The sequence below is a fragment of the Odocoileus virginianus genome, chromosome 16 (assembly GCF_023699985.2).
Source record: "Odocoileus virginianus isolate 20LAN1187 ecotype Illinois chromosome 16, Ovbor_1.2, whole genome shotgun sequence".
In the NCBI taxonomy this organism is placed as follows: domain Eukaryota; kingdom Metazoa; phylum Chordata; class Mammalia; order Artiodactyla; family Cervidae; genus Odocoileus; species Odocoileus virginianus.
In genome coordinates this window covers 59549157-59569524 of record NC_069689.1, presented here as the reverse complement: position 1 = coordinate 59569524, position 20368 = coordinate 59549157, and the positions used below count along the sequence as shown (strand labels likewise).

The 20368-nt window shown below is 47.3% G+C and overlaps 1 protein-coding gene across 6 annotated transcripts in view; it reads left to right on the top strand.

Moving 5' to 3' along the window:
- ZNF592 (zinc finger protein 592) overlaps window positions 1-20368 on the top strand; it is a 48766-nt gene that overhangs the window by 1327 nt on the left and 27071 nt on the right. Inside the window, exons 2-4 of one of the 6 annotated variants that reach the window (XM_070478307.1) lie at window positions 13343-13451; window positions 18685-18768; window positions 19435-19546. The exons of 1 other annotated variant lie outside the window; for it this stretch is intronic. The gene's annotated coding sequence lies outside the window, so the exon portion shown is untranslated. Of the gene's footprint in view, window positions 1-8343; window positions 8412-13342; window positions 13452-18684; window positions 18769-19434; window positions 19547-20368 lie in introns of all 6 variants that reach the window. 4 more of the 6 variants (XM_070478306.1, XM_070478305.1, XM_070478308.1 and 1 more) reach the window with 4 other exon arrangements.

Below are 20368 nucleotides of genomic sequence, written 5' to 3'. Positions count from 1 at the left end.
TTCGATTCATTCAGTAAAATTTTACTGAGCACTTATTATGTGCCAGCCACTGCACTAGGTGCTGGGAGTATAGGGGTAAACCAGAAAGACATGTTTTACCTTGAGTTCATAGACTCAATAATAAACAAATAATCTTGAAACATCACTCAGCAACAGGTATTTTTGTCAACAAATATGTGCTAGGCATTGTTTTAGATGCTGTGAAGAAAACAAAGCAAAAATAACTGTCCTTGTGGAGCTTTAATGTGGGGGGTTGTACAGACAATAAAATAAAATATAAAATAAAAATATATGCTGTTAATAAGTGCTAATGAGAAAAAGAAAACAGGTTACTGGGTTATTGGGTAGAGACTGAGTTTATATTTGGGTGGTCTGGAAAGGGCTCCTGAGAAGTTGTCTTTTGAATAAAATGTTGAAGGAAGTGGTGAACTAATCATTTCAAACTGTGATGAGTACAAGGAGAGAAAGGTGAAGAGCTTAGTAAGAAATAATGGACCTTGATTTGGGTTGGGGGCTCAGGGAAGGTGTCCCTTGAGGAAGTGACATTTAGGCCGAGACCTGAAAGGGGGTGAGAGTTAACCATGTGTGGAGCAGCACGGAGCTTGGTAAGTTGGAGGAAGTGAAAGAGGCCTGTGTGGCTGGAGAGGAGATAAGTTTATAGAGAGGTGTGTCAGTTCACTGGGGGCCTCTGGGACAGAATGCCTTTCCCTCCAGAGTTTGGATTTACCCCCAGTGTAATTAGGAGCCTTTGAAGGGCTTTAACTGAGTGACATGATGATATTTATATTTACATTTTAAAAGGACTCTGGTCTGGACACAGATAAGCAGGTAAGGGTTGAGTGGCCTCACTACTTGATCTGCTTGGAAAAGCCTCAAGCAGTCTGGGGGGAGGAGGATCTTTTCTCTTAGAGAGACGATTTTGCCCAGCTTTTAGGAAGGGAAAGAAAAATGAATTAACATTTATGGAGTGCCTGTTAGGTGGGAGAATCAATTTTAGAGACTTTTACAAACATTATCATATTTAACTTAATCTTCTCTGCACTCTAAGAGGAGTTGTCCTGCCCCCTTTACGTGCTCAGAAGAATTAGATGACTTATCCAAAGCTACATTTGTAACACAATCTGTATTCAAACCCAGATCTTCCTGATTCCGGAGCCCTCTGACTCTGGAGCCAGACTACTGAGTTTGTGTCTTGCTTCTGCCACTTACTAACTGAATGATTTTGAGTTATTTAACCCTTCTGGTGCCTCAGTTTCCTGTCTGGAAAAGCCTCAAGCTTTTCTCAGCTTCAATGCAGATAAAGGTACCTACCTCCTAGGGTTGTTCTGCTGATTAAATTAACTTTTAGTGAACATGTTAGTTGCTTTTACTAAAAATTTTTAAACATCCACACTGCCTCCCAGCCCTGTTGTCATTTTGGATGAGATTAACTGTAGGGACAATTCAGTTCTTGAATATTGTGAGACTCTGTTTTCCTTTAAATAACTTAATGCCAATGTTCCATGTGCTCAGTCCTTCGACACTGAGCTCTTGTGTCAGTCTTGACCCTGCACTGGGGCTTATGGATACAATGTGTGTTCCTTCCCTCAAGCTCAGTGTATCTAGGGGAGGTCAGATAATTAAAATGAGCTACAATGTACTTAACAAATTCTCAAAAAATCCCTGTATTTAGAGAGCTACAGTAGACGGGTAAGAACTAAATGCCCGGGGAAGTAGGGAAGGCTTTAGGGCCACGGTGACTTCTGAACTGGGCTTTGGAGGAAGAACAGTGTTACCACCATGTTAAGACTGGGCAAAGGACATTCTATGTTGAGGGAATTATACGTGAAAGCAGGGAGCCGTGAAAGGCTTGGTTTGTCCAGGGATGAGGCTGGTAAGCCGAGCTGGGCTTGTGAAAGGCAGGTCAGGTTTGGATTTAATTCCATAAGGCACAGGGACCTATCAGAGGCTATTGGATACATCAGATCCGTACCATGATGGGTGCTGCTGATAGAGAGTGGATACAGCTGTCATCCTGGGAGGTGACTTTATTTTGGTGGGATCTTAGGGCTTCAGTATCTGAAGTTTCAGAAACCTGAAACTCAGGTGGTTGTTTTTTTTTCTTTTAATACGATTTTTATTTCGTTACTGGCTGTGTTGGATTTTTGTTGCTGCTCAGGCTTTTCTCTCATTGTGGCGAGTGGTGGCTAACTCTCTAGTTGTGGTGTGCGGGCTTCTCAGGGCAGTGGCTTCTCTTGTTGCTGAGCTTGGGCTCTAGGGTGTGCGGGCTTCAGTAATTGCAGCACGTGGGCTCAGTAGTTGTGGCTCCTGGCCTCTAGAGCACAGGTTCAATAGCTGTGGTGCACAGACTTCAGTTGCACCACATCCATAGCATGTGGGCTCTTCCGGGACCAGGGATCAAATCTGTTGTCTCCTGCATTGACTGGTGGGTTCTTCACCACTGAGCCACCAGGGAAGCCCTGAAATTCAGTTTTGTAGGCCACGTGGAGCTGATTGAGATCCAGGGAGACTGACTAACCAAACTTGGAAGAGACTGATGCAAAAAATCAGAGTATTAACTAGCCTTGAGAAATGAAACTGCAGAATGACAGATGTTTCTGTCCTCTGGTCATGGCCCTCCCTACCCCCACCCGCTAACTTCTGGGCAGGGCTCGGACATACTAACAAATTCTTGCTCCTCGATTCCCATTTGTTTTTCTCAGGTTCCATGAATACTAACCTTTTTTTGTTAATGTAACCTTGCCCTAAAGCTCTATACAGTGAAGTTAACAATGTTTATTAGTTGATGGAATGAATAATTCTGTATCATTTGAATGGGATCCTGTGTTTGTGAAACTTAAGGAAAAGGAGGAATAACTTTTTTTTTTGTTTGTTTGAGGAATAACTTTTTTAGAAATAAAGTATTGCAAAAGGGGTTCCCTAGGATTGGGTTACTGGGGAAGGTATGCAGATACCAAGTGGTATGGGTAATTTTGTGGCCAAGGGATGATTGTGGACAGGTACATTGGAAGTTGCTCTGAGAGCAGAGGTCTGTGAACTCTTGAAAGAGGTTGGGTGGGGGTGGGTTGGAGTTGCACCTGAAGGAGAGTTTGGTTTAGGATTTTCATCTTGCCTACACATGGGGGACAGAAAAGAAGGTACTAATTCTTGCCCTCTACTCAGCCTTGGTCATGGTGAGCCTTCCTATTGCATGGGAATCTTCATGTGGTTTGAGCTTCATCTTAACACTTCTGCTTCTGCAAAACTGGAAAGAGTGGTGGACCCCCTAGAGTTCTCAATCTGTATTTTTCTACAGTGGAAAGCAAAATACAAATAGACCAACCTAGATTATGGATTAATTATTTTTCTTTTAAAACTCTAAAGGACATTCATGTAGAAAATTTAGGCAATGCAGATAGGTATACAAATTAAATAAAAATGATAAACCCTATAACCTAGATCTACTGTTAGCATTTTAATATTTAGTGTTTTTATTAGATCTTTTTCTCCAGCTCTATCTTTCTGTGTAAGTGGTTTTAACTTTTTTCTTTTCCTACAAAAATAGGAGCATCCCAAATAGGAGAGCGTTCCAAGTGTTGATGTCTGTGAGGTGGAGTAGTGGTGTATGCCCACAGTCTGTGTGTGTCTCCGTCTGTGGGCATCTGGTCATGTGTGCATAGTCTGTGTGTGTCTCCGTCTGTGGGCATCTGGTCGTGTGTGCATAGTCTGTGTGTGTCTCCGTCTGTGGGCATCTGGTCGTGTGTGCGTAGTCTGTGTGTGTCTCCGTCTGTGGGCATCTGGTCGTGTGTGCGTAGTCTGTGTGTGTCTCCGTCTGTGGGCATCTGGTCGTGTGTGCGTAGTCTGTGTGTGTCTCCGTCTGTGGGCATCTGGTCGTGTGTGCGTAGTCTGTGTGTGTCTCCGTCTGTGGGCATCTGGTCGTGTGTGCGTAGTCTGTGTGTGTCTCCGTCTGTGGGCATCTGGTCGTGTGTGCGTAGTCTGTGTGTGTCTCCGTCTGTGGGCATCTGGTCGTGTGTGCGTAGTCTGTGTGTGTCTCCGTCTGTGGGCATCTGGTCATGTGTGCATAGTCTGTGTGTGTCTCCGTCTGTGGGCATCTGGTCGTGTGTGCGTAGTCTGTGTGTGTCTCCGTCTGTGGGCATCTGGTCGTGTGTGCGTAGTCTGTGTGTGTCTCCGTCTGTGGGCATCTGGTCGTGTGTGCGTAGTCTGTGTGTGTCTCCGTCTGTGGGCATCTGGTCCAGTGTGCCCGCAGGCTGTGTGTGTCTCCGTCTGTGGGCATCTGGTCATGTGCCCACAGGCTGTGTGTGTCTCCGTCTGTGGGCATCTGGTCGTGTGCCCGCAGGCTGTGTGTGTCTCTGTCTGTGGGCAGCTGGTTGTGTGCCTGCAGGCTGTGTGTGTCTCTGTTTGTGGGCAGCTGGTCGTGTGCCCGCAGGCTGTGTGTGTCTCCGTCTGTGGGCATCTGGTCATGTGCCCACAATCTGTGTGTGTCTCCGGCTGTGGGCATCTGGTCCAGTATTCTCCCGCTTCATGCTTTAGGAGTGGAAGAGGGGATGTCCATTAGTTTTTTTTTTTTTAATTCTGAGAAATGTTTTTAGGGATAAAAGTGCTACTTCAGCCAACCATTCATTTTTATTTGACAGTGGGAAGTGTTTATGTGTGTGTTGAAATGACACATCTGATCCCTTTTATGACTGAAAGAAAAGTTAATGAGCACCTTCTGAGTTCGGTGTCACCTCAGAGTCATTCCTCAAATGCATCAGCACTTGGAGAACAGCTGTCCTCTGTTGGCTGGGTGACCCTGGGTAAAGTCACTTTTACCCAGATTCTCCATTTCAGATTCTGAAGGTGCTGTATCAAGAGGTATGGTGTCTGTCCCCCTTCCTGTCATTGACATGCTCCAGGGGATGTGCTGGAGCTCTGCATACATGCTCTATTTACATGATCGATTGTAGAAAGACTGCTGCCATGTTGAGTGAAAAAAGGGGTATGTCTGCCGAACAGATGAGCTCCTGGCCTTGAGTCAGTATGCATGTGGGATAAGGGGTCTGTGTGACTTTGTTATGTCCATTTGTGAGCTCCAGGAATATTGGAGACCCATGAAATTTTTTCCAGTATTTCAGTGGTAGCATTAATTGTCTTCTGCAAAAACAAAATCCACAGGCTTATCCAGGAAGGCAAGAGCAACACCCTAGGTTTAACTCAGAATGAGTTCACTTCTCTGCAGAACAGAGCTTGCTCTAAGATTTTACCACTGAGTGGTGGAATTGGAGTGGTTTTTACTCTTTTCTTTATATTTTGGCCTATCATTTGAATTTTCTATGAGCTTGTATGTCATCTTTACAAAAAGAAAATAACCAGTAGACCTGTTTTTAATTTTAGAGACAGACATTGAATGCCCTAAAGCAAAAACTCTTACTGCTCAGAACTGCATTCCTCTAGAAGAGGTATGGTGTTGAACCAGGCCACCCCTCTTTGGCCGCTGTCTTTGTTAGACGTGCAGTAAAGACATGTTCTCCCCAGCAGTGAATTAGGCTAGGACCTCTGATGGGAATGCTTTCTTAATTCAGAGAGCCAGGGCTGCACCCATTTGGGAGGAGCTGACAAGTAGAATGAATTTTTTGGAGGAGAAGGGAGTCCAGGATGGGTAATGAGCAGCTGTTCAGATTCTTCTGGGGCTTGACCCAGCTGAGGCTCGGGTCTGTGTGGACAGGGGCTGCTCTCTGCCTTTGCCTTGTTAGACAGACTCTCCAGAACTGAACTGAACTGGCTGGGGTTGTAAAAACAGCTTCACTGCCTGAGCCTTCATTAAAGCTATATATCTTCAGGCCCTTAAAAATATTAGGTGTCTGATTAATACCACTGTTGGTTAGAATGTCCTTGGTTAGAATGCTTGCTTGTATTTAAAATCCTCTGGAGCCTTTTTGCCACTGGGCCATCACTGATCAGTTATCTACAGTTGCTTTTGTAAGGCCCACCCTGGGCCCAGCCCAGACAGAGCTGGATGCTGCGTGGAGCATAAAGTATCATGTGAGATGAACTTTGCCCTCAAGGAGTTTCCCCACTGAAAGCAATTAGAGAACAATTTGCTTCCAGGCCAGACGTGTCTTAAGAGGGATTTTGTTTCTGAGGGTGGTGGTTACTTTCACACCAGTCAACCCTCTGAGATGGCTGGGGTTACCTCTGGGGAACATTCCCTGGTACCCAGAATGGATTCAGTGGCTGTTTGGGAGGAGGGAGGTGGTGGCAATGATGTAATCTCATTTTTTGTGACCCCATTTGTCTCCCTTTGACGTTGCTTTTCTAAGCACCTATGCCCTTAGAAGGCAGGCACCTACCCATATCCCCAGTGAGCCCCAGTGCCTATCATTCCACCATTCCCCTGAGTCTGAAGATGTCTGCATTTCCCCTTAGAGTCCCCTTTTAAGATATTTACACCCTGTGGGAGAGGTCAGTCTCTCAACAGTTCATCACTAAACAGTAGCTTTAATTACCAGGAGTTAATTAAGTCAATGGGGAGAGAGACTGGGACCCAGCAGGCACTTGGGGGGCAAGAGTGTCCAAAGGGACATGTTCTGTGTGCCAGGAGGAGTATGGGCAGCACAGGAAACTTCTGTGAACGTTAGTTGCTGTGGGCACGCGCTGCTATTGCCGGGGCCGCCCTCGTGGTCCTGCTGCCTGGGCGTGGGGTGTCGAACGGCCTCGCACTGGTACAGGGGACTTTGAGGTGGAGGTGAATTTGGGCTCAGTCGTAAAGGACTTCGCTGATGGATGGCTCAGCAGGTAGAGGATCCGCCTGCAGTGCAGGAAGTGCAGGAGACACAGGAGACACGGCTTCCATCCCTGGATCGGAAGATCCCCTGGAGAAGGCAATGGCAACCCACTCCAGTACTCGTGCCTGGGAAATCCCATGGACGGAGGAGCCTGGCAGGCTACAGTCCAGTGGGTCGCAAAGAGTCAGATATGACTTAAGTGACTAAGCAGCAAGCAGCTTAAAGGATTAGATGTTTGTTTTTCCTTCATTTAAAAAATATGGTATGGTTACCAGAGGGTTACGGGGGAGGGATAAATTGGGAAATTGGAATTGATGTATACACATTACTATATATAAAATATATAAAATAGGGTTTCCTCGGTTGCTCACTGGTGAAGAATTTGCCTGCCAATGCAAGAGATTTGGGTTTGATCCTTGGGTCAGGAAGATCCCCTGGAGAAGGAAATGGTAACCCACTCCAGTATTTTTGCCTGGGAAATCCCATGGACAGAGAAGCCTGGCAGGCCACGGTCCTGGGGTTGGAAAGAGTTGGATATGACTGAGCACACACACAACAAGGACCTACTGTATAGCAGAGGAAACTCTATGCAATACTCTGTAATGGCCTATATGGGAAAAGAGTCTAAAAAAGAGTGGATATGTGTGTGTGTTCAGACGGTAAAAACATCTGCCTACAATGCAGAAGACCCAGGTTCGATCCCTGGGTTGGGAAGATCCCCTGGAGAAGGAAATGGCAACCCACTCCAGTACTCTTGCCTGGAAAATCCCATGGATGGAGGAGCCTGGCAGGCTACAGTCTATGGGGTCGTAAAAAAGTCGGACACAACTGAGCGACTTCACTTCACTATGTGTGTGTGTGTTGTTTGTTGTTCAGTCACCTAGTCGTGTCTGACTCTTTGCAACCCCATGGACTGTAGCAAGTCAGGCCTCCCTGTCCCTCACCATCTCCCAGAGTTTGCCTAAGTTCATGTTCATTGCATTGGTGATGCCGTCCGTCCATCTCATCCTCTAATGCCCTCTTCTCCTTTCCATTCTAGTATTCTTGCCTAGAGAATCCCATGGACAGGGAAGCCTGGCAGGCTACTGTCCGAAGGGTTGCAAAGAGTCAAACATGACTGAGCGACTTAGCATGCATGCATACTCAGTTTAGAAGATTTTGAAACATTCAGGAAAACAAGTCCCTCATAATTTTACTTCCTGATAGATGGCAGAGTGGCGTGATCTTTTTACAGTGAAAGTCAGGGCAGGTCACTCCCCTACCCCATGTTCTCCCCTAGCCTTCCATCTGAAAGTGAACATTAGTCCTCGCAGTGGCCCTTCATTATCTGCTTCCCATCTCCATCTCCTGTCACAGCCCTGCTCTGGTTCAGGTTCTTTGCATGCACCAAACACTTTGCTGCTTCAGGGCTTTCTACTTGCTCTTTCTTCTGCCTAAAACCTCTTTGCTGTATTCACGTGGCTTGCTCTCTCAGTTGCTTCAGAATTGAGAACGTAGTCTTACCAATTTCTGACTTCAGTTGAATTCCTGTTGAGAAAGGCTGTATGACTACCTGACATATGAATTTGCTTTTTTCTAGTGGAATGTCCTCATTGTGTGAGGAGGGACTTTGTTCTGTGGTGTCCACGGTGGCTAGAATAAGGCCTGGTATGTAGTAGGTGCTCAACTAATGTTATTGATTGAATGAATGAGCATAGATGTGTGTGTGTGTGTGTGTGTGTGTGTGTGTGTGTGTGGTGGAAATCAAGAGGGAAAGGGTGGTGGGACTAGAGGCCGGGAGGAGGGGGGAAATTCCCCGGTGGGCCGATGGTTAGGACTCTGCTTTCACTGCTGAGGGCCAAGGCTCAATATCTGGTTGGGGAATTAAGATCCCACAAGCCATGTAGCAAGGCCAAAAATATCCAAATAACAAACAAACAGCATAATAGAAGCTGGGGTGGGGGAATGGGTGTGGGTGGTGTGGACAGTGAGGACGCTTTTGGCAGGAATGGAAATTGGAGACGTGGTCTGTTCCAGTCTCTGCAATCTGGTTTCTTACCGGTGCTGTTGAAGGTGAAGGCAGTGATTTGGTGCTTTGAGGTAGGTGAAGAAGCAGCTGTTGAAATGCAAAGTTGGGAGACTTGGTCAATGCTTAGGTTGGGTTACGGAGGTTCTCAAAAGCCTGGCATTGGGGTTGCAGCTGATGTGATGGGCCACAGGAAACTATTGTAGATTTTTGAACAGAGTGGATGACTGATAAAAATGGTGTTTGGGGGAAGACTGGTCTTATAGAGACACATAGGACGACTGTGGGAAGAGACCAGAGCTGGCGAGGAGAGAGGTTAGCAAGGACTAAGATGGAGGCAGGAAGCAGCACCGAGGACCTCAGTGAGACCTGGGAACAGCGGGATCCTCCCCAGCTGCTGTGAGGCCTTGACTAAAGCTTCTGTGCTCCCAGCCTGGTAGAGCTTATTGTCTGTGGTTTTGGATGAGTTTTGGAAGCAGGTGGAGATAAGTGGGTGCAGGGAAAGAGATGGGTCCCCCTCAGGTGTGTTCGTTTGACGGCTCATTCTGTGCAGAGCAGGCGGTTGTATCCTGCGCTGGGCCTGCATGTTGCCAACTCAGCCTGGATGGGAGCCTGCCTGTCCTCTCTGGTCTGCTGGAGACTTCCCTGTGGGAAGAGGGCTGTGAGTGTGCTCAGGTTTTCTTTTGAACCTGCACGGATACCAGGGCAGTATCTGAAATCCATCCATCTGGCTAACTTCTTTCCACTGTATTTTCTGTCTCCATAGTTTTGTCTGTTCCTCAGAACAAGTTGTCCCTGACTCACAGGCCCATCTGGACTGAGTTAATTGACTGGAAATCCTTATTTCTAAATGGTCTATGTTTCATTAGGGTTTTAGCCTGTTTTTAAAAAGGCTTCGGCTAAGATGAGATGAGTGGAGAAGTGATTTCTGCACGATCAGCTCCTTGATGATCTTTTAGTACAAATCATGTTTTGAGATTGGTGTTTCTAAGGTATTAATTCCTAGAATCAATATTTGGGTGTCTACTTTGTGCCAGGCATGATAGGTACTGGGACGGTAACACAGAAGAAAATAAACAAAAGTCTTAACTTTCATGGAGCTCGTGATCTAGTGTGTGAAGGCTTACAGGTAATAAGGAAAACGAAGGTTGAGAGGTGGTGAAAAGTATTATGGAGAAAAACAAAGCAGGGATGGAGGGCAGAGAGGTTTGGTGGGGAGGCAGGTTTTCTGCCTGAAGTAGGGACATCTCCGTGATAAAGGACATTTGAGCAGAGCTCTGAAGGAGCGAGAAGGCGCCGTGAGGGAGGCGCAGTTAGTGGAGAGGAAAAGCTGGAGAGAAGAAGGGGCAGATACGGGAGAGGGGGCCGGGGTGGTCCCACTGGGCTTGTAGATTCTTGTGGGGGCCTGCGCCTTAGCTCTGGGTGAGATGGGAGGCCCGGGTTGGCCATGCAGAACCATGATAGACTTTGCCATCCTTTCTGAAAGTTTTGCTGCAGCTGCTGGGGATTGATGCCATGGGGTATCTGCAGGGGCTCTCAGCTTAGAGAGGGACAGTTCATTTCAGTTGCTCAGTCGTGTCCGACTCTTTGCGACCCCATGAGCTGCAGCATGCCAGGCCTCCCTGTACATCACCGACTCCCGGAGTCCACCCAAACTCATGTCCATTGAGTCGGTGATGCCATCCAACCACCTCATCCTCTGTTGTCCCCTTCTCCTGCTGCCTTCAATCTTGCCCAGCATCAGGGTCTTTTCAAATATGTCAGCTCTTCACATGAGGTGGCCGAAGTATTGGAGTTTCAGCTTTTAATATCAGACCTTCCAATGAATACCCAGGACTGATCTCCTTTAGGAGGGACTGGTTGGATCTCCTTGCAGTCCAAGCAAACCAAAGTCTAAATCATCTGGGAGACTTTGCCAGGCAAGCTGCTGGGGCCATCCCAGACCACAGGGTCAGCTGGAACACGGGTGTGATTTCCAGGACTCACTCAGTGCCAGCTCTGTGACTCTCCAGCCAGCCTCAGGTTCCTGGGATGCTCTTTTCTTCCGTGGAGTCAGTCTCCAGGTGGACCCAGAAGTCTGCATTATTAACAAGATTGCAGGCTGATTTTTGAGGCCAGAGGTCCCCGGAGTATATACTTTGGTCTAAAGACTGTGGTTCACAACCCCAGACACTATCAGTCCTTTGCATTGTTTTCTAAAAAATCCTTGGTCCCACTCTTAAAGAGTCTGATTTAGTTGGTCTGAGGTGGGGTTAGGTATTAACAGTGCTCCCTGGGTGTTTCTCATGTGCTTCCAGGACCAGAATCACTGGTCTAAGGGTTAATAAGCTTAATACTGGGTGTTGGATGGGAAGATTTGGATGGTAATTGTGAGTTGGAGACTACAGGCACTCTGGGAAGCTTAGGCAGGGCCAGTGGCCTTGCTGGGAATAACAGGAATCTTCCACAGTAATAAAACTCTTTTCAGTTTATGTCCTTTATCTCATTTGATTATCTCACCTCTCTGGGCCTTCATTTCCTTGCTTGTAGAGTTGGCAGCTTAAATTTAATGGCTTCCTAGAATCTCCTGGGCTCTGACAGTTTTAATCTTTCTGGTGTTGGAAGAACTTCTAATCTAGAACAGTGTTTGAGTACATTGTTTTCTAACCTCAGTCTTACAACACCCTGAGGTGTGTCATAATTATGGCAATGGCTGTAGTGAGTGTCTCAATACCAGTTGAAGGAAAATGTGTGCCATATACAATAGCACCTTGGGAAGATGAGGTGGTTGGGTACCTGCAGTGTGAAGTCAGACCTCTTGGTTCAGAGTCCCTGGGTGGAAGGGCACTCTGGTCCTTGGAGGCACCTGGGAGCCTGAGCTTGAGTCTTGATTTCTGCCACTCAACTGAGAGTTCCCTGTGAAGTGGCAGTAGTGTTTTATAAATGGTGAAGCTCCTATAAATCTACGTGTGTGTAGGATGTAGGGTGACCCGAGAGAACCAGCCAGCCTGGGTCATTGGAGCCTAATGCTCAGGTTTGCCACCTCTGTGTGCAGCCAGGCTGTTACTGGGCAGCAGAGATGGTCTGAATAACCTGGAAGACTCCAGTGTTGGCAGGAACTGAGGGTACCCTGGGATAAAGAATCAGTCACTCTCATTGGAGTACCTTGGAACTAACTCATTTTGGGCATCACATCTAAGACATCACCTACCCCATCCCCTGGCCTTAGACTTTATCCTCATGTGGAAGCATGGTTTCTACTTGTTTATATTTTGAAAACATGAGGTCCAAATAAGAAAAATCAAGTTTTCTATGTTTCCCTTCTGTAGAATTGGGATAATGAGTTTCCTTCCATTCCCTTATAAATTTTTCTACTAATAGTGTCTGTATCTCTATTTAGACTCCAATCAAATGCTAGTCTATCAAAGTTAAAACAGAAATGAAGCCAAGCGAGGGAATGTGGAATTAGAGTGAGAGTGAGCAGAATTAGAAATGAGACTTTTTGTTCTGTCACTTGTGTGTGCGTGCACCTGAGGGTTTCTCCACACGGGCCTGTTACACTGGAATCTTGGGGGGCTGTGGCCATTTCCAAGGTTCCCGAGTCGGTTCCATTGTCCAGGTATAGTTGAGGACCACTTAGCTAAAACAAAGAAGGGTCTGCCAGCTTTTCCCACATCTTCCCTCTTGTCCTCGCCCCCTGCTGGGTGCTTGTCCCTTCCCTGTCTCTCCCACACCTGTGACTCTTCCCAGCCTGCCTGCCCCAGACGCCTTGCACACTTCTTGGCCCTCTGCTTCTGTGGCCTTCCTGAGCACTGGGGGGTCAGCTGTGATGAGGGGTAACCAGCCTTCACATGTCCTGTCTCTGTCCCCTGTACGTGTCTCCAGGAAGTCTGATGTTTAGGGATTCAGTTGTCTGCAGGGGCACTCTGAAGAATTATGAGGTGAACCTTACTGGCCACTGAGATTGGTGACAATATACCTAACAAACACATGTATTTGATATGTTTAAGGCAGTGTAAGAGTTTTATGAATACTACCTCATTTAACTCCTGTAATTCCCATTTTACATATGGGAAAACTGAGACACAGAGGTCAAGAAACCTGTCCAAGGTCACATGGCCAGTAAGTAGCAGAACTGGGATTTGAATCCAGGCAGTCTGGACTCTGAACCACCACACTGTGATAAGCAAAAAGGAGAGGATCTGGGACTGTTGTTACTGTTGTTGTTTAGTTGCCCAGTCATGTCTGATTCTGAGAGTCCTATGGATTGTAGCCCTCCAGGCTCCTCTGTCCATGGGATTTCCCAGACAAGAATACTGGAGTGGGTTGCCTTCTCCAGGGGAATCATCCCACCCCAGGGATCGAAGCTGCATCTCCTTTGTCTCCTGCGTTAGCAGGTGGATTCTTTATCACTGGGCTACCTGGGAAGTCCTTTTGGGACTGGGGAAGGTTTTATCTTGGGTTACATTTGAGCATGCTTTGAACTACATTTGGAGATTTTTCTCAGGGCCTGACCTACACTTTATTATTATTATTAACTTTAATGTTTGCCCTTCAGGCCTATTAAAAGACATTTTATTTTCTTCTTTCCTAGGTGGTATTTGGAAACTAGACCATGTGCCTAGGTAGAAGCTGTTCTTTTCTCCACAGCTCTGCACCCCCAGCAACACCTACCACGCCCTTGTTTTGAGAGCCTCACTGAGGTATGATGTCTAGGTTCATCTGAGCTGACCTTGAAGAGCTGAAAGTCTGGACACAGTGATTTTTTTTTTTATTTTCATGTTCCTTGGTAGCTGTTATTATTTTAAAAAATTGTGGTAAAATATACATAAGAAAATTGACCATTTTAACCACTTTTAAAAGGGATCCTAGAAATTTTTGAGTGTTTTCATTATTATTTTTATTGAAGTATAGTTGATTTAAACCATTTTAACCATTTAAAAATGTACATTCAGTGGCATTAAGGACATCTACATAACCATCACCACCATCCATCTCTAGAACCTATCCATCATCCCAAACTGAAGCTCTGTACCATTAGATAATGATCCCTGATACTTTCCTCCCCTTATCCCCTGACTACTCTAGGTACTTCTTATTAAGTGGAATCATGCCATGTTTGTCTTTTTGTATCTGGCTAATTTCATTTAGCATATTGTCTTTAAGGTTCACCCATGTTTTAGCCTGTATCATAGTTTCAGTCCTTTTTATGACTGAGTAATGCTCCCTTTTATATCACATTTGTTGACCCATTCATCCATTGATGGGTCCTTGGGTTTTTTTTCTTTTAGTTCTACCAGTTTATTGCTATCAACCCACCTCCCTCCACCCTCGTGCACACATGCTCAGTCACGTAACCCCATGGACTGCAACCTGCCAGGCTCCTCTGTCCATGGACTTTTCCAGGCAAGAATACTGAAGTGGGATCCTTGGGTTATTTTGTCTTTTGTTTTTTCCCACCTTTTGGACATTGTGGATCATGTTGCTATGGACATAGATTTACAAATACTTCTTTGAGGCCCCTTTCAGTTCTTTTGGCTGTATGCCTAGAAGTAGAAGTGTTAGACCCACTTGTTTGTGTAAATGTAGCCACTGTGGAGAGCAGCACATTCCCACCACCAATTCATAAGGACCCTGATTTCTTCACCACTTTCTCATCAACACTTGCTGTTTTCTGTTTTTGTTTTGTTTGTTTTTTGATAATAGCCATCCTAATGGGTATGACCTTGGAGGTTGGCTAGTTGCACCTGTAGAGTCCACTCTCCAAGAGTCTGGCCCCTAGTATGTTGAAATGTGCATACGCCGAGAAAATAACATAATAAACGCCCATGTTTCCTCACAGCAGGTCTAGCGGTTATCAGTTCATGGCCAGTCTTGTCTCATTATCTGTGTCCCTTCCCTCTTCCTTCTGCCCTGTGTTTGTTTTGAGGCAAATCCCAAACATCATATCATTTTATTTGTGAACATTTTACAGATAATATCTTTAAAAGATAAGCACTTTTAATATTCCATTTTGTCTGATGGTGGAAGGGCACATAGAGATATCCTCTTGAGCACATTATTCCCTGTCATTCCCGTGGCTCACCAGAGACATATGTAGTGGGCACACATGTGAACACCTGGATGTCAAGTCCATTGCCATGCCAGGCTGTTGCTGAAAAGCTGCCTTGGCTGGGGCCCTGTGTTCATGCAGGAGGATTGCTGCCTGGGATCTGAGCAGACATGTGGAAGAGCCCACCCAGATCTCTTTTAGGAGAAGGAGAGAAAAGAGCGGAGGAAGGGGGTAATGAAGAAAGTGTGAGGGAGAGAGGGGGAAGAGAGAAGGGGACGGAGGGATGGAGGAGGGAGAGAGGAGGGGAAGAGAGAAGGGGACGGAGGGATGGAGGAGGGAGAGAGGAGGGGAAGAGAGAAGGGGACGGAGGGATGGAGGAGGGAGAGAGGAGGGGAAGAGAGAAGGGGACGGAGGGATGGAGGAGGGAGAGAGGAGGGGAAGAGAGAAGGGGACGGAGGGGAGGGATGGAGGAGGGAGAGAGGAGGGGAAGAGAGAAGGGGACGGAGGGATGGAGGAGGGAGAGAGGAGGGGAAGAGAGAAGGGGACGGAGGGATGGAGGAGGGAGAGAGGAGGGGAAGAGAGAAGGGGACGGAGGGGAGGGATGGAGGAGGGAGAGAGGAGGGGAAGAGAGAAGGGGACGGAGGGATGGAGGAGGGAGAGAGGAGGGGAAGAGAGAAGGGGACGGAGGGATGGAGGAGGGAGAGAGGAGGGGAAGAGAGAAGGGGACGGAGGGATGGAGGAGGGAGAGAGGAGGGGAAGAGAGAAGGGGACGGAGGGATGGAGGAGGGAGAGAGGAGGGGAAGAGAGAAGGGGACGGAGGGATGGAGGAGGGAGAGAGGAGGGGAAGAGAGAAGGGGACGGAGGGATGGAGGAGGGAGAGAGGAGGGGAAGAGAGAAGGGGACGGAGGGATGGAGGAGGGAGAGAGGAGGGGAAGAGAGAAGGGGACGGAGGGATGGAGGAGGGAGAGGAGGGGACGGAGGGGGGCATGAAGGAAGGAGAGGGGGACGACAGAAGGGGCAGAGGGTTAGAGAGGGGTGTGTAGGAGGGAGAGAAGAGGGGAGGAGAGGAGGGGATGGAGGAAGCGTGGAGGAGGGAGAGAGGAGGGGATGGAGGGATGGGGGGGCGTGGAGGAGGGAGTCGGGGATGGGAGAGGGAGAGGAAGGAGAAGAGTATATGTTTGTGTGTGGAGCTGTGAGGACAAGAAATGGGGAGTGAGAGCAGAGCAGTTGGGAGAGGCAGCCTGGATCAGGCCTTTGACTCTCCGACTCCCGAACTCTGTAGTGAGCTAGGGAGCTGCAGAGACACCCCAAAACTAACAGCACATTTGCCCCTCATCCCAACCCTTAAATCTGGGAACTCTGTTTGCCCGTGTGGATGAGATTGGTGACACACGCAGAGCCGCCATGGGTACCAGAGGAGACCTTTTGTTCTGGGAGTGAGTGCTCGATTCCCAGTAGGTCTGAGGCTTCTCGTCCAAGTTTGGGGGTCTCTGCTATCAAGAGATGATGCTTTTATAAAGTTCAGTGGGTGGGGACTCCTCAGGATGGCGTGTGGACAGCAGGAGCCCTATCTTCCTTTTTACTCAGTCCCTGGGTCCCTGTTCCCTTTTAACAAAGTGGCTTCTCATAGTACTTGCTCCTGCTGGGATCTGTTTCAAGTAATGAAAGGAAAGGGGGTACTGGTTACAACGTATCTGTTTTTATCTTGGTTCTTACTTCTGCTTCAACTTTGTTGCCTACACCTAGTTTCCACTTGTATCATTGCTGGCAGTGTTACAGTCCTTTATAACCTTGCTTCCTTTCAGTTCTATCCTCCTTTCTTTCTGTCTTTTCTAAGAATCTAACAGCTTTATGGAGATGTAATTCACATCACATACAATTCCCCCATGTAAAGTGCATGAATTCAGTGATTTTTGGTGTAGTCACAGGGTTGTATCCTGTTTTCTTAATATTCCAGACCACCCCATGTCCTCATCATCTCAGAGCTAGTCTTCCCCCTCTGCTGGCATCACACTGATCCCATCCTCAAGACAGATGACCTTATTGTGGGGACAGTGGCCAGTAGGCAGTTTCCACCAATAAAATATTTAACTTAAACAGTCCCACAGAGGCCTCCAATTCATAGACAAGTGCTGCTTCAGACAGACCCTTCCCACTGGCAAGGCTCCATCACCACTCAGTTTCTCTCTACTTATAATAGATTTTTAAAAGCTAAACACAAATAACATAGCAAATTTGCCAGCTGCTAGACTGGTAATAAATCTGCTTAGGAATCTGTACTATCCTTGAACAATCTTAGTTCTGGACAGATGAGCCTGTTGCATTATTCCCCCTTTCTAACCAGGGTTAGCGTCTAGCAAACGGAGTGGAGCCGGTACACGGACAACAGAGAGATGAGCAATTATAAAATGTCAGATGGTCTAAGGGCCATGAGGAAAAACAGAGCAGACTGAAGGGACAGAAATGGATGGTGAGGGTGGGGATTGGAAGCTTATGCATAGTGGTCACTGAAGGCTCCTAACAAAGTGATGTTTGAATAAAGACCTGAAGGGAGAGAATAGTGAGCCCACAGAAATCTGAGGGGAGGAACATCCCAAGCAGAGGAATAGTAAATGCAGAGACTCAGAGCAGGAGTTTGCCTTGCATGGTTGAGGAACTGTTAGATCATCCTGGGCATGTAGGCTAGGATGAAGACTGGACTTTACTCTGCATGAAATGGGACGACGTGGAAGGGTTTTGAGGAGAGGAGGAACATGATCTGGTGAGTGTTTTAAAAGCAGCGCTCTGGCTGCTGCATTGACAATGAGTAGTAGAGGCAAGGGGGCTTCCCTGGTGGCTCTTTGGTAAAGAATCCACCTGCCAATGCAGAAGACATGGGTTCGATCCCTGGGCTGGGAAGATCCCCTGGAGAAGGGCATGGCAATCCACTCCAGTATTCTTGCCTGGAGAATCCCATGGATAGAGGAGCCTGGCAGGCTGCAGTCCATGGGGTTGCAAAGAGTTGGATACGACTTATGGCTGAACAACAACAACAGTAGAGTCAAGGAGATCAGGCAGGCAGGCTTTTGTGGGAATCCAGGAAAGAGGAGAAGATGATTGGAGGTGCTGAGAAGTGGTTGGATTTTTGAAGGTAGAGTTGCTGGAATTTGCTTATGGATTTAGATGAAGGTTATGAGAGGAAAGAGAGGATTTGAGGATGCAGAGGTTTGGCCTAAGCATCTGGAAGGCTTGAGTTGACATTTACTGAGTGAGAAAGAAGGTAGGAGGAAATCAAGAGTTAGATTTTGGCCACGTTGGGTTGGAGATGCCTCTCCAGGTAGAAAGCTAAGTCTAGAATTGAGAGATCCCAATTAACCAATGATGTGAGTGCCTCCTGAGGGGCTTATGAAGAAGCAGAAGGTTCTGAAGTAGCTGAAATAAAGGTAGGCAGTGATGCCATAAGTGAAACAGACAGGAGCACAAGGGAGTGTGGGGTGACTTCTGACAGGGACAGTCAGAGAAAGTCCGCCTCCCTCCCTCGCCTAGGATGCCCGCGTCCCCTTGATGGGTGTCTGGGGGCGCCTACAGGTATGTGGCTGCGGGGCGTTTTCAGTGGGTTGTAGCGGGGAAGGCGCTCAACAGCAGGGTCTGGGCCTTCCCTTTGTGTCCTCGGTGCCCGCGCAAGTCTGGGCGTTGCGTCATCATGAGATGGGTGAGCCTGTTCTTTCTGAGCCTCAGTTCTTCACGAATAAAACAAACAGCTTATACTGGCTCAGAGCCCTGGAATCAACTGGGAAGCTTTGAAAACCAATGCAGGGATCTGTCCCAGGCCCAATGAATCAGAGTTGCCACAGTGGAACCTGGGATTCTCTTGTGAAGTCACTCCCTGTGTTATTCTTTTGCAGCGGGTCCATCAGCAGTCTGCAGACAGGTATTCCGAAGTCCCTGGACCAGGTCATTCCTGAGGTCCACTTCAGCTCTTACATCCTGTGAGTCTTGTCAGAATGCTTGCACTGCAGTTCTCTTCCTGGGAAATGTAATTTTTGGTTGGGGGTGGAAGGGCCTAGAGAGGGAGAAAGGTAGGGACACCTTGGGCAGGGCAGGCAGGGACAGGTGTGTCAGCCAGGGTTTGAAGGCCCTCAGGAAAAGGTTCTGGGAGGGGTGGGGCCAGTGACAGCGCACATGCCACTGGGGGCCAGGTGCGTCAGGGCCCAGCCGTGGAGGTAGAGGACATGATCCCAGCCCCCTGGGCAGCGCTGCCGCAGGGCGAGAGAAGGGCAGACTCTTTGGAAAAGGCATCCAAGAGGAGGGGCCCTGCAGCACGAGCTCTGGGATGAGGGCGGTTTTGGGTCAGGTATATGCTGAGGGCCAGTGAGGGGGACAGCTTGAGCTCTGACCCACAGGCACAAGAAAGTTGAAAAGAAGCACTAGTAACTGAAAGGTACCCTGGGCAGTGGCTGGAGAGGTGGGCACAGATCAGATGGGAATGGATTCTGCCTGCTGGGGAAGATTTTGAACTCTGTTCTGAAGGTGATGTGATTTTGAGATGGGATCAGATAAGCATTTTATAGCAATCATCCTGGCAAAGACCAGACAGAGACAAATGGGGGTCATTTTTGTGTGGGTCCATTGGGACACTGTTTTCTTGTATACAGCTGAGACTCTCTGGCTGTTGAAATGAAATGCCTCATGAAATGAGGCACTGGCCACTGACCGACTCAGAACGTCCATGACTTGGGGTCACTTAGATCTGTAAGGAGGCCTCAGGTATGTATTGAGGAGGGCAATAGTATATGTGTGGTAGAGAGAGTCTGCCTGTCTTCTTTAGGATTCAAGTTTTACATAGAAATCCAATAGTTTTAATTTGTAGCCTAGCCTGTTCAGTTTCTCAGAGGTCCTTCAAGTTAGTTTAATTTTACATATTAAGCCAAGACTTTCCCAAGATCCTCACACAGTTAATTGGTGAAGGGTAGTAGTTCTTCCTGTTTCCTTTGATCCAGCTAAAGTTTCACTGAGCTCCCATCTCTAGCCCCATAGCAGCAATGTCTTTTTTTTGATATTTCTGAACGTCTAGACTGATGTTGCTGCAGGTCATGGGAGTAGCAGCTTGCTTGCTCATTCTCATTCTCTCTTTTGTCCAGCTTCCATCTTGGTTCAGAAGTTCTCCCACCTGGGAACCAACTCAAGTGCTTTCTTAGTATCTGCTAAGTAATCTTTCTCTTCCTCTGTGCTTTCATACAGATTGAGTTATTTTTTTGCTCTCTTATCCCCTGGGATGCTCCTTCTAAATTAAAAAGGTGAGGGTAACTTCTATTTATTCACTTTTAAACCTTTAACTGTTGATAACAATAATTGAACATAGATGATGTCAATATTTACACCACATTTGATCATATGGGGGAGCAGTGTCAAGAGTTCACCTGCAGGTTGTGAAATACACATATCTTCATCCTTTCCTGTAGTCTTCATTCAGCAGGCAGTGGCAGATGCAAAGAAACTTGTCTTTGTGGTCTCACGGCCCAGTGTTCCCTAAATCATGTGGCCTTTCACTTTCATTGTTCTATAAATCTGTGATATTATTTGTTGCCT